A 19786-nucleotide genomic window follows, 5' to 3' on the forward strand; every position below is an offset into this window, starting at 1 on the left:
AAAAAAAAAAAAAAGCAAAACCCCATCTAAAAAAAAAAAAAAATGGCAAAACCCCATCTCTAGTAAAAATACAAAAATTAGCCAGGTGTGGTGGCGGGCGCCTGTAATCCCAGCTACTTGGGAAGCTAAGGCAGGAGAATCACTTGAACCCGGGGGGTGGAGTGAGCCAAGATCACACCATTGCACTCCAGCCTGGGCGACAGAGTGAGACTCCATCTCAAAAAAAAAAAAAAATGTCTCATGCTTGAGGGGATGGGCACTCTATTCCCCATGATGCACTTATTTCACATTGCATGCCTGTATCAAAACATTTCATGTACCTTGTAAATATATACACCTATTATGTACCCACAAAAAAATTGAAAATTTAAATAAATAAATAAATAAATAAATAATAGTCTCAGCTGGGCATGGTAGCTCACACCTGCAATCCCAGTGCTTTGGGAGGCTGAGGCAGGACGATTGCTTGAGCCCAGGATTTCAAGAGCAGCCTGAGCAACATAGTGAGACCCCTGTCTCTATTTTAAATAAATGTAAATAAATTACAGTCTCATGTATTCGGTTATAGCAGCATAAAACATACATTAGAGGCCGGGCACGGTGGCCCACGCCTGTAATCTCAGCACTTTGGGAGGCCGAGGCAGGTGGATCACGAGGTCAGGAGATCGAGATCATCCTGGCTAACACAGTGAAACCCCATCTCTCCTAAAAGTACAAAAAATTAGCCAGGCGTGGTGGCGGGCGCCTATAGTCCCAGCTACTCAGAGGCTGAGGCAGGAGAATGGCGTGAACCCGGGAGGCGGAGCTTGCAGTAACCTGAGATCGCTCCACTGCACTCCAGCCTGGGCTACAGAGCGAGACTCCGTCTCAAAAAAAAAAGGAAAAAAAAAAAAAAAACATATGTTAGAATAACTTAGATATATTTGAATAATACAGTTGTCCCTTGGTATCTGTGGGGAGTTGGTTCCAGGACCCCCGTTGATATCAAAATCCACAGACGCTCAAATCGCTTATATAAATGGCATGATATGGTGATATGGCCAGGCACGGTGGCTTACGCCTGTAATTCTAGCTCTTTGGGAGGCCAAGGCAGGAGAATCACTTGAGGCCAAGAGTTCAAGACCAGTCTGGGCAACATGGAGAAACCCTGTCTGTACTAAAAATACAAAAAATTAGCTGGGTATGGTGGTGCGCACCTGTTGTTAAACAATTTTCACCTAGTTTCTTTATTGCAGGGTTTCTCAGAGCCCTTGGCCTGCCAGCATGCATCATGAATTTCAAGAGACGACAGAGCATTTTCCAAACCTATTTGCCCATGGAGCCTTTTCTCCATGGAGTATCTCATTGGACTTAAGTTTCTGAGGACTAATTTTGGGGATGCTGTTTTCTATTCTATGTGGCCATTTTCATTTGATTCTCACAGGATGGAATTCACCCTCGTTTTATGGATGCAAACACTCATGCTCATGGAGGTGGGTGAGTTGCTTCCGGTACTCAGTTAACAAACAGCAGAGACGGAAGTAGATGTTTGGGCTTCAGGTTCTAAGGCTAGACTCTTTTTCTTTTCCTTCTTTTTTTTTTTTTTGAGACTCACTCTGTCACCCAGGCTGGAGTGCAGTGGTGCAATCTTGGCTCACTGCAACCTCCACCTCCCAGGTTCAAGCGATTTTCCTGCCTCAGCCTCCTGTGTAGCTGAGATTACAGGTATGCGCCACCACACCTGGCTAATTTTGTATTTTTAGTAGAGATGGGGTTTCTCCATGTTGGTCAGGCTGGTCTCGAACTCCTGAACTCAGGTGATTTGACCACCTCGGCCTCCCAAAGTGCTGGGATCACAGGCGTGAGCCACCACGTCTGGTGGCCTAGACTCTTTCTTGACTTTCTCCCACTTTCAAGTCACCTTCTCAAGAGACAGGCTGCTGAGCTTGCTTCTCAGGGAGGTGGAGAGTAGGCTGACTGGTGGGAAGTTGGAAAGGGCAATTTCAGGGAGCCACCGAGCGCGAGCTTCAGAGTTAGTGACAGGGACAGAGCTCTGTGTTGGACTTTCCAGGCCTTAGCCTGGTAACTCCTACTGCCACCAAACATGAAGCCTCTGCTCTGGCCCCACCTACCTCACTGTCAAGCCCTGCCTCTGGCTGCAGAATGGTGAGTGAGACAGGGAAATTGTGTGATAGGTGGAGTTTCCAGGAATAATGGGGTGAGAAAACACTCCCAGGCCTGAGCCCCGATGGAAAGAGCCCCACAGGAGTGAGTCTGGAGGGAAGAAAATCCTTGAAGGCCTGAGCCATTGTCTCCTTTCTGCAGGACACTGGGTCCACCCCACCAAGGAACTCAGTGGTCCCTGAACAAATGGGAGATTATTTTCAGGGTCCTTTATAGCATTCTTTGGCTATTTTTGTCTTCTCTTTCTGTTAAAAGTACATTCACACAGGACATTTCCTTCCTCTAACACAAAGCAGCACAGAACGGTGGGAAGGGTGCTGGCTTGGCATCGGCCGCCTTGCTGAGCACTGGGACAAGTTGCTCACCTCTGGCCTTCAGTTCCAAATGTGGGCTTCAATTTACTGAGCCCAGAAGCAATCTCTTGGTGACACCAACATTAAATTTCTTCTTCTTTCTTTCTTTCTTTTTTTTTTTTTTTTGAGATGGAGTTTCGCTCTTGTCACCCAGGCTGGAGTGCGGTGGCGTGGTCTCGGTTCACTGTAACCTCTGCCTCCCAGATTCAAGAGATTCTTCTTGCCTCAGCCTCCCGAGTAACTGGAATTACAGCCATGGGCCACCACGCCTAGCTAATTTTTGTATTTTTAGTAGAGACTAAAGGTGATCCACCCTCCTCGTCCTCCCAAAATGCTGGGATTACAGGCACAAGCCACCACACCAGCCCGACATTGAATTTCTATGAGACTTAATTTCTGGCCGGGCGCAGGGGCTCACACCTGTAATCTCAGCACTTTGGGAGGCTGAGGCAGGTGGATCACTTGAGGCCAGGAGCTCGAGACCAGTCTGGCCAACATGGCGAAACCCTGTCTCTACTAAAAAATAAAAAAATTAGCTAGGCGTGGTGCTGGGCGCCTGAAATCCCAGCTACTCGGGAGGCTGAGGCAGGAGAATCACTTGAACCCTGGAGGTGGAGGTTGCAGTGAGTCGAGATGGTGCCACTGCACTCCAGCCTGGGCGATGGAGTGAGACTCTGTCAAAAAAAAAAAAAGAAAGAAAGAAAGAAAGAAAGACTTAATGTACTAATTTATGGCAGGAAGACCCTGCTTTCCCTCTCCTTCCTGACCTCATGATGGGTCCTGAACCAATAGTTGAGAATGAAGGAAGAGATTGGGGCCACTTGATCTAAGTTTGATGAGTGAGAGAAATTGTCCCCGCATCTGGGCAGAGGGCACCTCCTGGGTACTCAGGTTCTTGGGCATCATGTCTCTCCCTCGATCCAGCTGGCCATGCACAGGCATTTTTGTTCTCCTGAGCCCTGGTTCTAGATGGGTTAATGCTGTGATTCAGCTGCAGTCTAGTCTCAGCTCTCCTGAGCTTGGGAGACACCCTGTCTCTCCCCTGCTCCCACCCCACGCCTATGCTGCACCTCGAGGGCAAGGGTAGCAGGGCCGATGGAAGCTGAGGCACCTCACCTGCGTGGCATTTGCCAGGGCCCAAACAGCTGGGTGTGCAGAAGGAAGAATGAGGAGCCTTGGCAGCTGCCAAGCTACCCAGCGGGGGAGGGAAGGTGGCCAGGTGTGGCTGAAACAGGGTGCGGTGACTGGTCTGGGAGCTCCGAGGCCTGCCCAGACATCTGGCTGGGTCAGGAGGGCCGGGTGTGCTAAGAAGTTTGGGCTGCCCCAAAGCACAGGCTACTGAGAACCTCATGAGCATAAGATTTGGTGAGCGCCTGAGCGGAGGAGGGGATGGGTGGATGAAAACTTCAGATTCATTATCTGTAAAGTGTGGATAAATAGCAGGGTGGTTTGAAAATTAAATGACTTAGACCAGCCTGTCCAATATGGTGAAACCCCATCTCTACTAAAAATACAAAAATAAGCTGGGCATGGTGGCATATACCTGTAATCCCAGCTACTTGGGAGGCTGAGGCAGGAGAATCGCTTGAACCCGGGAGGTGGAGGTTGCAGTGAGCTGAGATCGTGCCACTGCACTCCAGCCTGGGCGACAGAGAGAGACTCCCTCTGAAAGAAAGGAAGGAAGGAAGGAAGGAAGGAAGGGAGGAAAGGAGGGAGGGAGGGAGGGAGGAAGGAAGGAAGGAAGGAAGGAAGGAAGGGAGGAAAGGAGGGAGGGAGGGAGGAAGGAAGGAAGGAAGGAAGGGAGGAAAGGAGGGAGGGAGGGAGGAAGGAAGGAAGGAAGGAAGGAAGAGAGGAAAGGAGGGAGGGAGGGAGGAAGGAAGGAAGGGAGGAAGGAAGGAAGGAAGGAAGGGAGGAAAGGAGGGAGGGAGGGAGGGAGGAAGGAAGGAAGGAAGGAAGGAAAGAAGGAAGGAAAGAAGGAAGGAAATTAAATGACTTAATACATACAGGGTACGTAGCACAGTTCCAGTAAGTTCTCAAAAGTCCCAGGCATGATTATGATGAGTCCAGCACATAGGATTGGGCAGGTTCAGTGTCTGATTCATCTGTTATCCTCCGTGTAACTACAAAAACAACAGACGAAATCAAGACAGCAGCAAAAGTCATCTCCCTCGAGTCCTCGTGAAACCCTATGAGGCAGATACCATTATTGAGCCCATTTTCCAGATGGACAGACAGGCACGGCGAGGCCACCATAATCAGCTAAGGCTAAGCCATGAAGCTGCTGCCCCCACAGAGGACCTGGCCCATACTCTGGCTGAGGCGAAGGTGGTTCCTCCACCCTCTCCCACTGCCCAACACCAGGTCAGAGAAGCCTACTGAGGCAGATGAGGAAACAAGGAACCAAGAGGTGACAGGCAGAGCCAGGAGCAGGTATTCTTCCCTCTGAGTGGCCTCTCCAAGCGGCCTCCACCAGACCCTGCCCTCATTCCTGAGCTCACCTCCCGCTCTACCCCTCCACTTCTCCCTCTCTTCCTAGTTGGGTCATCTAGGCCTCTTGCCCTCCAGGAAGTCTTCCCTCAGCAGCCTGCCTGTCGGGGGAGTGCTCTATGGAGCACTCTCACCCTGGGCATCACTATGGAAGTGAGTGAATGGAGCCCCTTCCTTTTCCACATGACTTTGGTGAACCACAGACAGTCTGGGAGATACTTCCCAAGGGTGTTGGCCAAAGCCAAGAGACAACTAAAACAACTAGTAATATTTACAGAAAACTTCATCCAACAGTTTTTTTGTTTTTTTCATATGGGGTGTCACACTGTTGCCCAGGCTGGTGTGCAGTGGCATGATCTCACTGCAGCCTCAACTTCCCCAAACTCAGGCAATCCTCCTACCTCAGCCTCCCACAGTGCTGGCCAGGAGATCACTTGAGCTCTGGAGTTTGAGACCAGTCTGGGCAACATAGTGCAAACCCATCTCTACAAAAAATACAAAAAATTAACCAGGCATTGTGGCTCATGCCTGTAGTCCCAGCTACCAGGGAGGCTGAGGTGGGAGGATCACCAGAGCCTGGGAGGTGGAGGCTGCAGTGAGCCAAGATCACGCCACTGAACTACAGCCTGGGTGACAGAGTGAGACCCTGTCTCAATAGTAATAATAATAATAATAATAAATAAATAAATAAAATAAAGCTCCAACTTGCTTCTTCCCAAGTGAGGGTGTCCTCACCCTCAAAGGAGCTGGTAGGGCTATGCTGGGGTCGTGTTCCCTGCTCGCAGAGAGCTTGCACTGCAGAAAGACCATAGCTCTGTGTCCCTGTCTGTGAAATACACACTTTATTGTGATGTAGAGCAAATGCTTGTAAAGCTCTGGACACAGAGTTGTCGCTCCATGCACGGCTTTATTTCTCAGCACAAATGCTAATTTCCCTTCCAAATGCAAAGCTTCTCAACCTCTCAAGCAGTTTAGATTGTCTGAAGGTCACAGCAAGGTCTCATGTTCCGTTTTGCTCACTGGCCTTTCCTGCCTCACTTCCTGCCTGCCTGTTCGTCCTCAGGTCCAGCCAAACTTCTCAGCGTTCCTCAACAATTTGCCTGTTCACAGCTGTGTGTCCCTGAACATGCTGCTCCCTCCGGTGAAACACCTGTCCCTCCCCTTCTTTGCACAACAAACTCCTGCCAATCTTTTTCTCTCAGTTCAATCCTCCTCCAAAGCTTCTTCAGACTCCCCTGGGCAGTGTTAATTATTCCTTCCTCTGCTCTCTCGGGCTTTGTCCATATGATTATTATTTTTTAATTTTTAAATTTTAATTAAAAGAAAAAGAGATGGGCCGGGTGTGGTGGCTAATGCCTGTAATCCCAGCACTTTGGGAGGCTGAGGCGGCGGATCACGAGGTCAGGAGATCGAGACCATCCTGGCTAACACGGTGAAACCCCGGCTTTACTAAAAATACAAAAAATTAGCTGGGCGTGGTGGTGGGCGCCTGTAGTCCCAGCTACTCAGAGGCTGAGGCAGGAGAATGGCATGAACCCGGGAGGTGGAGCTTGCAGTGAGCCAAGATCGCACCACTGTGCTCCAGCCTGGGCGACAGAGCGAGACTCCATCTCAAAAAAAAAAAAAACAAAGAGACAGTAGTGGCTCTCAACCACGGATGACCTCCGCCTCCTTGGTTCAAGTGATTCTCCTGCCTCAGCCTCCCAAGTAGCTGGGATTACAGGCACGCACCACTGTGCCCAGCTAATTTTTGTATTTTTAGTAGAGATGGGGTTTCACCATGTAGGTCAGGCTGGTCTTGAACTCCTGACCTCGTGATCTGCCTGCCTCAGCCTCCCAAACTGCTGGGATTACAGGCGTGAGCCACCACGCCTGGCCAGAGATGTAGTCTTGCTATGCTGCCCAGGCTGATCTTGAACTTCTGGCCTCAAGCAATCCTACCTCTGCCTCCCAGTGAGTTGAGATTACAGGTGTGAACCACCAAGCCCGGCCTATATTTTTTTTATTATTATTATTTTTGAGATGGAGTCTTGCACTATTGACTGGGCTGGAGTGCAATGGTGTGATCTCGGCTCACTCCTACCTCCACCTCCTGGGTTCAAGAGATTCTCCTGCCTCAGCCTCCTGAGTAGCTGGGATTATGGACACCCGTCACCACACCCAGCTATTTTTTTGTGTTTTTAGTAGAGACAGGGTTTCACTATATTGGCCAGGCTGGTCTCGAACTTCTGGCCTCGTGATCTGCCCTCTTTGGCCTCCCGAAGTGCTGGATTACAGGAGTGAGCCACCGCGCCTGGCCATGATTATTTTAGATTATATTTTAACCCATAATTTCTCTCATTTTTTTTCCCGACATCTCTGGCTCTTTCTGTTCTCTGTAGAGTTGACCTTAGAAAAACTGAGGTTGGCAGAGGAGTTGAGCATTTGTCAGGGTATCAGAGTGTCACACAGTTCAGCTGGGCCCTGTTTGTTGGAAGGCTCAACATCATGTTTGATGACCCCTCCTCAAGTTGGCGGCCAGGAAGGAGCCACATTTTGCTCCTAAGTATTGTGGTTCCCAGCGAACCCTGCCCACACACCTAGGCGTGGCATGGCCCAGAGGCTGCGTGTCTCCATGCCTGTGCAGGGCAAGGCTATCTGGCCAGGTCCAGCTCAAAGGCCTTCTTGGCCAATAATCTCTTGGAGCAGCTTTGGCCATCCTAAGTCTCCCTCTGACGAAGTCTCCCTCTGTCGCCCAGGCTGGAGTGCAGTGGCGTGATCTCGGCTCACTGCAAGCTCCGCCTCCTGGGTTCACGCCTCTCCTGCCTCAGCCTCCTGAGTAGCTGGGACTACAGGCGCCCGCCACCACACCCGGCTAATTTTTTGTATTTCTAGTAGAGACAGGGTTTGATCTTGTTCGCCAGGATGGTCTCAATCTCCTGACCTCGTGATCCACCCACCTCGGCCTCCCAAAGTGCTGGGATTACAGGCGTGAGCCACCGCGCCTGGTCTGGCCATCGGAAGTCTTGAACCTGGCTCTAAGCCTCCACAGGGATGTTGAGACCCTGCTGGGAGGATTCCTTAATCTAGCTTTTTGTTTGTTTGTTTTTCTCTCTTTTTTTTTTGAGACAGAGTCTCCCTCTGTTCCCCAGGCTGGAGTGCAGTGGCACGATCTCGGCTCACCACAACCGCTGCTTCCCGGGTTCAAGTGATTCTCCTGCCTCAACTTCCCAAGTAGCTGGGACTACAGGCGTGCTCCACCATGCCCGGCTAATTTTTGTATTTTTAGTAGAGATGGGGTTTCACTATATTGGCCAGGCTGGTCTTGAACTCCTGACCACGTGATCCGCCCTCCCAAAGTGCTGGGATTACAGGCATGAGCTACCGCGCCCGGCCTCCTTAATCTAGCTTTCAGTTAGAGCTAAATGTATATAGATCTCCTCACCCACCCAGATTCAGGCCAGGACACAGCCTGGTATTCTCTTTGGCCTTGCAGAGCCTTTGAACACTCTTTTTAGCTGGAGACTCTCCCACTCTGAGTCCTGCCTCCCCCAAACAGAAGCCAGACCTCCACTTTCCCAGCCTCTGTATAGCTGGGGTAGCATCTGTGCCCTGAGCCCTGCGCCATTGTTGGAGCTAAGAACCCAGACGGACATTGGCGTCATTCAGTTGCTATACCTTGTTCTGGGCAGGCTCCTAGAACATGGAGCTGAGTCAGAACTGCCTCTGCCTTCCAGAATCCCAGAAGGAAAGATGGCAGTCATAAAAACAAGTACTTCTTATAGGGCATCAAGAAAAAGGCTACAATGAGGGGAGGTGTCCAGTGTTCGGGAAACATCAGTTGTGGAGACTTGCAGGGAGGGGCCCTGTCTTACTCATTTATTAATTACCCCGTCCGTCTGGCAATGAGGTGTCCCATAAAATGAACTGAATTTAACATCAGGAGACTTGAATTTGAGTCTGGTTGTGCAACTTTTTAGTTGGTACCTTGGGTGAATCACGACATCCCAAAGTCTCTGTTTTCTGTTATATATATAAAACCTGTAGCCTTTCCTATGCTGAGGACTACAGGTACACACTACCATGCTCAGCTAACTAAAAAAAATATATATCTGGGGCTAGGCACGGTGCCTCATGCCTGTAATCCAAGCACTTTGGGAGGCCAAGGCAGGGGGATCACGTAGTCAGGAGATTGAGACGATCCTGGTCAACATGGTGAAACCCTGTCTCTACTAAAAATACAAAAATTAGCCAGGCGTGGTGGCAGGTGTCTGTAGTCCCAGCTACTCGGGAGGCTGAGGCAGGAGAATTGCCTGAACCTGGGAGGTGGAGGTTGTAGTGAGCCAAGATCATGCCACAAGCACTCCAGCCTGGCAACGGAGCAAGACTCTGTCTCATATATACATAATATATATATATATGAGATAGATATATAAATATATGATAGATATATAAATATATATAAATATAGATATCTATATATAGGTACTTATATTTTTTTTTTGAGAGGAAGTTTTACTCTTGTCTCCCAGGCTGGAGTGTGATGGCAAAATCTTGGCTTACTGCAGCCTCTACCTCCCAGGTTCAAGCAATTCTCCTGCCTCAGCCTCCCAAGTAGCTAGGATTACAGGTGCCCGCCACCATGCCTGGATAATATTTTAATTTTTAGTAGAGACGGTGTTTCACCATTTTGGCCAGGCTAGTCTCTAACTCCTGGCCTCATGTGATCCACCTGCTGCAGCCTCCCAAAATGTTGGTATTACGGGCATGAGCCACTGTTCCTGGCCACAAATTTTTCCCTTTTTTGTTTTCTAGTGCATTTCACAGTTTGTGGCACACTGTTGGCACTTGAAATTTCTGTTGAATGGATGAATGAACAAACCAATGGATGAAAGAATGAATAGTAGACACTCAGGAAATGTTTTATGAAAAATAAAACGTGGGCCAGGCGTGGTGGCTCATGCCTGTAATCCCAGCACTTTGGGAGGCCAAGGCAGGCAGATCACCTGAGGTCAGGAGTTTGAGACCAGCCTGGTCAACATAGTGAAACCTTGTCTCTACTAAAAATACAAAAATTAGCAGAATGTGGTGGTGCATGCCTGTAATCCCAGCTACTCAGGAGGCTGAGGCAGGAGAATTGCTTGAATCCAGGAGACAGAGGTTGCAGTGAGCCGAGATCACACCACTGCACTCCAGCCTGGGGTACAGAGCAAGACTCCATCTCAAAAAAAAAAAAAAAAAAAAGAGCCTGAGGTCCCTGCTGCCCCAGGAACACAACCCAGACATTTGGATTCTGAAGCCAGAACCTCCTCCACCAAATGGCATGGGCTATTATTTAAGCCCAGAAACTGCCTGGACATGGGAGAGGGTCATTGAAACTGGAGAGAGAAACTGGCTCCTGGCTTGGAGCAAAGGGTTATGGATAGGCAGCCTTTGCTCTATGGACTCTTTCAGGCCCTTGCAAGTGACTGTGTATTTAGAGAGAATACAGCTTTGACTGCCTTGCCATGTGGCAGATGAAAGGGCTCAGAAGGGGAACAAGAACAATACTTTCCCAGACAGCAGCTAGGATGTGCCCGAGATATGAGAAGCAGAGTCTAGGCGTTTTAGACACGAAGTCTGCCAAGCCAGGGGAGCAAAAAAGCAGCAAAGAATTGGGTGGTTTGTGGTAGAAGGCCAGTGTTGGGTCCTGAGTTTGCTGCGGACTAGCTGTACACACAGAGAAGACACTAGTTTTGGACCAGACAGTGCCTCCTCCATGAGAACATCCCAGGCCTACTGATGCTCAGGATTGATGAAAAGCCCCAGGATTTTGAAGAGATCTGGGTCAATCCTGTTTTCATTCTCTTCCCTACTGGCTGCTTTGAGAAGTTTAATTTAACTGAGGGCAAAACCCTCTAATCGCCTGCTCTAAATCAAGGCATAACATTTGGGGTAATGTAGGGGAGGGAAATGACAGTGGGTGAGGTGAGGCTATGGGATGGCAGGGCCTGGGAGAGGTCTGAGTTTGATCTCAACTGGTGAGCTGCTGGTGGGAGGCTGGGGGCTCCCGTTAAGTCTTTTGGAATTATCTCTTGTCTCATACCGCCAACAGAGCGGGCTGCACTCACTACGGAGTGGGAAGGGGTGGGTTGGTAAATTAGGATTTACTCTTTTTTTTGATTTGAGACAGTCTCGCTCTGTCACCCAGGCTGGAGTATAGTGGCAGGATCTCGGCTCACTGCAATCTCCGCCTCCCAGATTCAAGCAATTCTCTGCCTCAGCCTCCCAAGTAGCTGGGATTACAGGGGCCACCACCACACCCGGCTAATTTTTGTATTTTTAGTAGAGACAGAGTTTCACCATCTTGGCCAGGCTGGTCTTGAACTCCTGACCTTATGATCCACCGGCCTTGGCCTCCCAAAGTGCTGGGATTACAGGCATGAGCCACCACGCCTGGCCAGGATTTACTCTTAAAAATAGCATTTAAAGAGGCCGGGCACGGTGGCTCAAGCCTGTAATACCAGCACTTTGGGAGGCCGAGGCAGGTGGATCACCTGAGGTCAGTAGTTTGAGACCAGCCTGACCAACATGGGGAAACCCTGTCTCTACTAAAAATACAAAATTAGATGGGCATGGTGGCACATGCCTGTAATCCCAGCTACTCAGGAGGCTGAGGCAGGAGAGTCGCTTGAAGCCCAGAGGCGGAGGTTGTAGTGAGCCAAGATTGCGCCATTGCACTCCAGCTTGGGCAACAAGAGAAAAACTCCTTCTCAAAAAAAAAAAAAAAAAAGCATTTAAAGGCTGGGTGCAGTGGCTCACGCCTGTAATACCAGCACTTTGGGAGGCCAAGGTGGGCGCATCACTTGAGGTCAGGAGTCCGAGACCAGCCTGGCCAATATGGTGAATCCCTGCCTCTACTAAAAATGCAAAAAATTAGCCAGCCGTAGTGGTGTGCACCTGTGGTCCCAGCTACTTGGGAGGCTGAGGCAGGAGAATTGCTTAAACCTGGAGGTGGAGGTTGCAGTGAGCTGAGATCACACCACTGCACTCCAGCCTGGGCAACAAGAGCAAAACTACGTCTCAAAATAATAATAATAGTAATAATAATAATAGGCCGGGCACGGTGGCTCACGCACGTAATCCTAGCACTTTGGGAGGCCGAGGTAGGCGGATTGCTTGAGCTCTGGAGTTCAAGACCAGCCAAGGCAACACAGTGAAAGCCCGCCTCTACTAAAATACAAAACATCACCTGGGCGTGGTGGTGTGTGCCTGTAGTCCCAGCTACTCCAGAGGCTGAGGCAGGAGAATCACTTGAACCCGAGAGGTGGAGGTTGCAATGAGCCGAGATTGTGCCACTGCACTCTAGCCTGGGCAACAGAGCAAGACTCCATCTCAAAAATAAAAAATAGGCCAGGCACAGTGGCTCATGCCTGTAATCCCAGCACTTTGGGAGCCCGAGGCAGGTGGATCACCTGAGGTTGGGAGTTTGAGACCAGCCTGACCAACATGGAGAAACCTCGTTTCTATTAAAAATACAAAATTAGGCCAGGCGCGGTGGCTCACGCCTGTAATACCAGCTACTTGGGAGGCTGAGGCAGGAGAATTGCTTGAACCCGGGAGGCGGAGGTTGCAGTGAGCCAAGATCTCACCATTGCACTCCAGCCTGAGCAACAAGAGCGAAACTCCGTCTCAAGAAAAAAAAATACAAAATTAGCCAGGCATGTTGGCGCATGCCTATAATCCCAGCTACTCGGGAGGTTGAGGCAGGAGAATCCTTTGAACCCAAGAGGCAGAGGTTGCGGTTATCCGAGATCGTGCCATTGCACTCCAGCCTGGGTAACAAGAGTGAAACTCCATCTCAAAAAAATAAAATAAAATAAAAAAGCACAATGCTCCCACAAAAGCTTGTACATGAATGGTCATAGCAGCTTTACTCATAAAACTAGAAACAGGCCGGGTACAGTGGCTCACACCTGTAATCTCAGTACTTTGGGAGGCTGAGGTGGGCAAATTGCTTGAGCCCAGGAGTTTAAGACAAGCCTGGGCAACATGAGGAAACCCTGTCTCTACTAAAAATACAAAAATTAGCTGGGCATGTGTCATGTGCTGTAGTCCCAGCTACTTGGGAGGCTGAGGCAGGAGGGTCACTTGAGCCTGGGAGACAGAGGCTGCAGTGAGCTAAATTCATGACACTGCACTCCAGCCTGAGTGACAAAGACAGGCTCTGCCTCAAAATAAAATAAAATAAAATAAAATAAAATAAAATAAAATAAAATAAAATAAAAAACAGAAAGGCCGGGCGTGGTGGCTCATGCCTGTAATCCTAGCACTTTGGGAGGCCGAGGTGGGCAGATCACGAGGTCAGGAGTTAATAGTGAAACCCCATCGCCACTAAAAACAAAATACAAAAATTAGCCAGGCGTGGTGGTGCGCGCTTGTAACCCCAGCTACTATGGAGGCTGAGGCAGAAGAATTTCTTGAACCCAGGAGGCGGAGGTTACAGTGAGCCGAGATTGCACCACTGCACTCCAGCCTGGGTGACAGAGTGAGACTTTGTCTCAAAAAAAAAAAACAAAAAAAAACAAAAAAAACTGGGAAAAAAAAACCTGGAAACAGCTCAAATGTCTGTCACTGGTGAGTGAATAAACTATGGTATATCCATGCAATGGAAAGCTACTCAGCAGTAGAAAGGAGTGAGCTACTGATGACATGCTGATACTCATGCATGGATGAACCTCTCTGAAAAATGCCAGACACAACAGCCCACACCTTGTATGAGTCAATATATGTGACATTCCTAGAAATGGTGAAACATAGAGCCAGAATGCAGAATAGGGGTTGCCTGCAGGTTGGAGTGGAGATGAGAGTTGACTGCAAATGGGCCAGAGGGAAGTTTTTAGGATAATGGGAATGTTCTAAAACTGGATTTTGGTGATGGTTATACAACTCTCTACATTTACTAAAACTCATTAAACTGTACATTGAAAATGGGTGAATTTTATGGTATGTAAATTATATATCAATAAAGCTATTAAAAAAAACTACCGGCCGGGGGCAGTGGCTCATGCTTGTAATCCCAGTACTTTGGGAGGCCAAGCCGGGTGGATCACAAGGTCAAGAGATCGAGACCATCCTGGCCAACATGGTAAAACCCCATCTCTACTAAAAATACAAAAATTAGCTGGGCGTGGTGGCACGCTCCTGTAGTCCCAGCTACTCGGGAGGCTGAGGCAGGAGAATCGCTTGAACCAGGGAGGAAGAGGTTGTAGTGAGCCGAGATCATGCCATTGCACTCTAGCCTGGCGACGGAGCAAGACTCTGTCTTAAAACAAAAAACAAAACAAAACAAAAAACAAAGACAAACACAAAAAACAACACCTGCATTTTGGGAGGCCGAGGAGAGTGGATCGCCTGAGGTCAGGAGTTCTAGACCAGTCTGAACAACACGGTGAAACCCTGCCTGTACTAAAAATACAAAATTAGCTGGGTGTGGTGGCGCATGTCTATAATTCCAGCTACTCGGGAGGCTGAGACAGGAGAATCACTTGAAACAAGGAGGCAGAGGTTGCAGTGAGCCAAGATCGCGCCATTGCACTCCGGCCTGGGCAACAAGAGTGAAACTCCTTCTCAAAAAAACAAAAAACTGGCCAGGCGCAGTGGCTCATGCCTGTAATCCCAGAACTTTGGGAGGCCGAGGCAGGTGGATCACCTGAGGTCACGTGTTCGAGACCAGCCTCAATGTGGAGAAACCCCGTCTCTACTACAAATACAAAATTAGCCTGGCGTGGTGGTACATGCCTGTAATCCCAGCTACTTGGGAGGCTGAGGCAGGAGAATCGCTTGAACCCGGGAGGCGGAGGTTGCGGTGAGCCAAGATCGTGCCATTGCACTCCAGCCTGGGCAACAAGAGCGAAACTCCGTCTCAAAAAAAAAAACAAAAAACTACCTGGGGCCGGCGCGTTGCCTCACACCTGTAATCCCTGCACTTTGGGAGGCCGAGGCAGGGGGATCACTTGAGGTCAGGAGTTTCTAAGGCAATGGTTCTCAAAGTGTGGCTCCTGGAGCAGCTGCAGCAGCAGGCCTGGGAGCCTGTTAGAAATGCAAACCTCAGGATCTGAATCGGAGGCTTTGGTGGTGGTGGGGCCCCGCGATCTGAGCTTTAATAACCCTCCTGTGGTTCTGAAGTCTGAGAATCCTGGTGTAATGGAAAGGTAAAGGAGAGCGGAAGGTCATCTCAGGTGCACCTACTGTGCATAGCCACCTGACATGCCCCAAGTCGAATCACCTTCACAGCAACCCAGTGAGTCCATATTATAGGCCCCATTCTATAGACAAGGAAACTAAGGCTCCAAGAGACTGGGAGACTTGCCAGTTACTAAGGAGGCAGAGCTGGAATCAAACCCCCACGTTTCTGATTCAAAACCTGTCCCCTCTACTATCCCAGAGGGTCTTGTGAATGTGAGCAAGTGAAACTCAAAGTGCCTGGAAGTCCAGGGAGGGGACAGGAGAATGAGAATAAATACAGCTCCTTCAGGTTCTATCTTGGAACAAAGTGTGGGTATAAAGAAAGAAACATTCACCGTGGCCCAGTGTTTTCCTCAAGGCTGAGCAGTGGCCCTCGTTTAAGGCTATATTGTTTATTCCTGGGGGATGAGGGGGTGGGGTAATTAGAACTAGCTGCTTGGACTGAAGCCCAGAAGGTCCCAGCTCAGTTCCTTGGGAGCCTGGAATGTGAAGGGTTGGGGACACAGCAAGGAACTCAGAGATCCTGGCCAGAGAGCATAAGGGCTGCTGGGGCCCTGGGAGGGTGGGCCTGTGGTTTATACATGCACGGATGACATAATGTCTGCCTGGCCTGCCCCTCCCACTCCAAGTGGCCCTGCCCCAGCTTTGCCCTGGCGCTCAGGGGTGGGCTTCACCCCGGAGCTGCTCAGGAAACTGAGGCCAATCAGCTGGGGCCTCCCTGCGTAAGCCCAGGGCTGCCAGAATCTTGGACCGCCCACGGCCACACACATGGGGTCACTTCCTTTCATCATTCAGCGCTAGCTGCTGCTGTCTGTTGGCCTTGTGTGGACTTTCCAGCAGTTCCCATCGCCTGCTTTTCCCACCACGATCATCTCATTGTTCACTGTCAGACTTGGCCAAACACAGAGACTCTTTTAACCCCACTATTCAGAATGTGCAGAGAAGGGAAGGGATTTACCCTAGGAGAAGGGCAGGGCCAAAACCAGAATCTAGAAGCCCCAGCCAAGTTGCTATTTAATAATAATTTTCCCTATCATTCACGTAGTTTCATCCTTGTTATCTTCCTTGACCCTCTCAGTAACTTTGTGGATGGAGGGTTTATGACTGTTTCATTTATAGATGAGCAACTTGGGGTTTATAGAGCTTAACCAACTTGCTCAAGATCACCCATTAGTAAGCGACAAAGCCAGTGCTTACAACCAGATGCCCTGGCCTCAATTACTTGCTCGGGCTTCATTCCTGATGATATGGACAACAGCCACAGTGGCCAGGAGTCCAGGAGGAGCCTTAGAGGAATCATGTTAGGTGCAGCCCCCTTGGATTCTATCTTGGAAGAAAGTGTGGGCATTTCTCTTGTTCATTGGCTGAACAAGGTCCTCTCCAATGACTTTCCCGTCTAAACTGGGCAGGCTAGTCCCCAGCTTGAGCAAGTGACCTGAGTGAGAATGGATTCTTCCTGCTGAGAACAGGGCTAGGTGATTGTGTGTGACCTGCCTCCCAGGGCCATGCTCCGCCTCTCAGCAATCTGTTCTGTCCACTATTTTCTTTTCCATGTTTCTTTGCATATTGTAGGTGACAAAACCCACAACCTGTCATGGCCAACTTATGTCCCCCTCCAATAGAACTAAAATATGATGATGATGATGATGATGATGATGATTGATCCTGATTCCACTTATCAAGGGCACATTGGGTTCTGGTACCATCATACATCATCTGAAGGCCTTGCAGCTCATCAGTGAAGGAACCATGACTGGAACCCAGTACAGCATGACTTTGGAGTACATAACATCATATTTTTTTTTTTGAGAAGGAGTCTCACTTTGTCATCCAGGCTGGAGTGCAGTGGCACTATCTCAGCTCACTGCAACCTCTGCCTCCAGGGTTCCAGCCATTCTCCTGCCTCAGCCTCCCAAGTAGCTCAGATTACAGGCATCTGCCACCACGCCTGGCTAATTTTTGTATTTTTAGTAGAGTCGGGGTTTCACCATGTTGGCCGGGCTGGTCTCGAACTCCTGACCTCAGGTGATCTGCCTGCCTTGGCCTTCCAAAGTGCTGGGATTACAGGCATGAGCCACTGTGCCTGGCCTTCTGTCTCCTGTTTCTTTTTTTCTTTTTTTTTTTTATGTGTTTATTTATTTATTTATTTATTTTTATTTTTTTTATTAAGTATTTATTGATCGTTCTTGGGTGTTTCTCAGAGAGGGGTATGTGGCAGGGTCATAGGATAATAGTGGAGAGAAGGTCAGGAGATAAACACATGAACAAAGGTCTCTGGTTTTCCTAGGCAGAGGTCCCTGCGGCCTTCTGCAGTGTTTGTGTCCCTGGGTACTTGAGATTAGGGAGTGGTGATGACTCTTAAAGAGCATGCTGCCTTCAAGCATCTGTTTAACAAAGCACATCTTGCACCGCCCTTAATCCATTTAACCCTGAGTTGACACAGCACATGTTTCAGAGAGCAGGGGGCTGGGGGAAAGGCCATAGATCAACAGCATCCCAAGGCAGAAGAATTTCTCCTAGTCAGAACAAAATGGAGTCTCCTATGCCCACCTCTTTCTACACAGACACAGCAACAATCTGATCTCTCCTTCCTTTCCCCACACGTCCCCCCCTTCTTTTCAACAAAACCGCCATCGTCCTCATGGCCCGCTCCCGATGGTCGCTGTCTCTTCGGAGCTGTTGGGTACACCTCCCAGACAGGGCTGCCGGGCAGAGGCGCTCCTCACTTCCTCCCAGACGGGGCGGCCGGGCAGAGGCGCTCCTCACTTCCTCCCAGACGGGGCGGCCGGGCAGAGGCGCTCCTCACTTCCTCCCAGACGGGGCGGCCGGGCAGAGGCGCTCCTCACTTCCTCCCAGACGGGGCGGCCGGGCAGAGGCGCTCCTCACTTCCTCCCAGACGGGGTGGCCGGGCAGAGGCGCTCCTCACTTCCCAGATGGGGCGGCCGGGCAGAGGCGCTCCTCACTTCCTCCCAGACGGGGCGGCCGGGCAGAGGCGCTCCTCACCTCCCAGACGGGGCGGCCGGGCAGAGGCGCTCCTCACCTCCCAGACGGGGCGGCCGGGCAGAGGCGCTCCTCACCTCCCAGACGGGGCGGCCGGGCAGAGGCGCTCCTCACCTCCCAGACGGGGCGGCCGGGCAGAGGCGCTCCTCACCTCCCAGACGGGGCGGCCGGGCAGAGGCGCTCCTCATCTCCCAGATGGGGCGGCCGGGCAGAGGTGCTCCTCACTTTCCAGACGGGGCGGCCGGGCAGAGGCGCTCTTCACTTTCTCCCAGACAGGGTGGCGGCCGGGCAAAGGCGCTCCTCACCTCCCAGACCAGGCGGCCGGGCAGAGGTGCTCCTCATCTCCCAGATGGGGCGGCCGGGCAGAGGCGCTCCTCACTTTCCAGACGGGGCGGCCGGGCAGAGGCGCTCCTCACTTCCTCCCAGACAGGGTGGCGGCCGGGCAGAGGTGCTCCTCACTTCCCAGACGGGGCGGCCGGGCAGAGGGGCTCCTCACATCCCAGACGATGGGCAGCCAGGCAGAGACGCTCCTCACTTCCTAGACGGGGTGGCGGCAGGGCAGAGGCTGTAATCTTAGCACTTTAGGAGGCCAAGGCAGGCAGCTGGGAGGTGGAGGTTGTAGCGAGCCGAGATCACGCCACTGCACTCCAGCCTGAGCAACATTGAGCATCGAGTGAGCGGGACTCCGTCTGTGATTCCAGCACCTCGGGAGGCGGAGGCGGGCAGATCACTGGAGGCCAGGAGCTGGAGACCAGCCCGGTCAACACGGCGAAACCCCGTCTCCACCAAAAATACAAAAACCAGTCAGGCGTGGCGGTGCGCGCCTGCAATCCCAGGCACTCGGTGCAGGCCGAGGCAGGAGAATCACAGGAGCCCGAGGCAGGGAGGTTGCAGCGAGCCGAGATCACGACAGTACAGTCCAGCTTTGGCAACAGAGGGAGACCGAAAAAAGGAGAGGGAGACCGAAGAGAGGGAGAGGGGAGAGGGGAGAGGGGAGAGGGAGAGCTTGTCTCCTGTTTCTAAGGAAGGTCGCTGAGCACAAATGTGGGTCTTGGGTATGGGCAGGTATATAACCTGGCTGCTGCATGGTGCCTTGTGGCTTCTCAGCCAAGTTCTCTGAGCCAGGAACTTCCATATATAAACCAGTTAAACATGCCCCTGGGCAGGGTTTTTCTCACCTGGGTGCCCCAGAGAGACAAATCAGGCTGCACACCCCTCTGCTGATTGCTTGGGATTCCCCACTGACATCAGTGCTGATCTCTGGGCAGATTCTGGGGTGGTGATGCATGCCAGGAGAAATGCTTAGAGGTGGCTTTCACCCAGATTGTTTGGACAGGGAGGGGAGTAGCCTGTTGTAATGCAGAAGGTAGATGTGTGCTCCTGGCTATGGTCTCATATGCCTTGAGTTCATCTCTTCTTCTTTTTTTTTTTTTTTTTGAGACAGAGTCACACAGGCTGGAGTGCAGTGGTGGGATCTCGGCTCACTGCAACCTCCATCTCCCAGGTTCAAGTCATTCTCCTGCCTCAGCCTCCCAAGTAGCTGGGATTACAGGCATGCGCCACCAAGCCCAGGTAAG

The 19786-nt window shown here is 50.7% G+C and overlaps 1 long non-coding RNA gene across 1 annotated transcript in view; it reads right to left on the reverse strand.

Moving 5' to 3' along the window:
• The window catches only part of LOC134739096 (uncharacterized), a 74348-nt gene that overhangs the window by 11918 nt on the left and 42644 nt on the right, over window positions 1-19786 (reverse strand). The window contains exon 2 of the long non-coding RNA XR_010125596.1: window positions 4521-4636. This is a non-coding gene — a long non-coding RNA (uncharacterized LOC134739096). The remainder of the gene's footprint in view (window positions 1-4520; window positions 4637-19786) is intronic.

The sequence above is a fragment of the Pongo pygmaeus genome, chromosome 2 (assembly GCF_028885625.2).
Source record: "Pongo pygmaeus isolate AG05252 chromosome 2, NHGRI_mPonPyg2-v2.0_pri, whole genome shotgun sequence".
NCBI classification, from domain to species: Eukaryota; Metazoa; Chordata; class Mammalia; order Primates; family Hominidae; genus Pongo; species Pongo pygmaeus.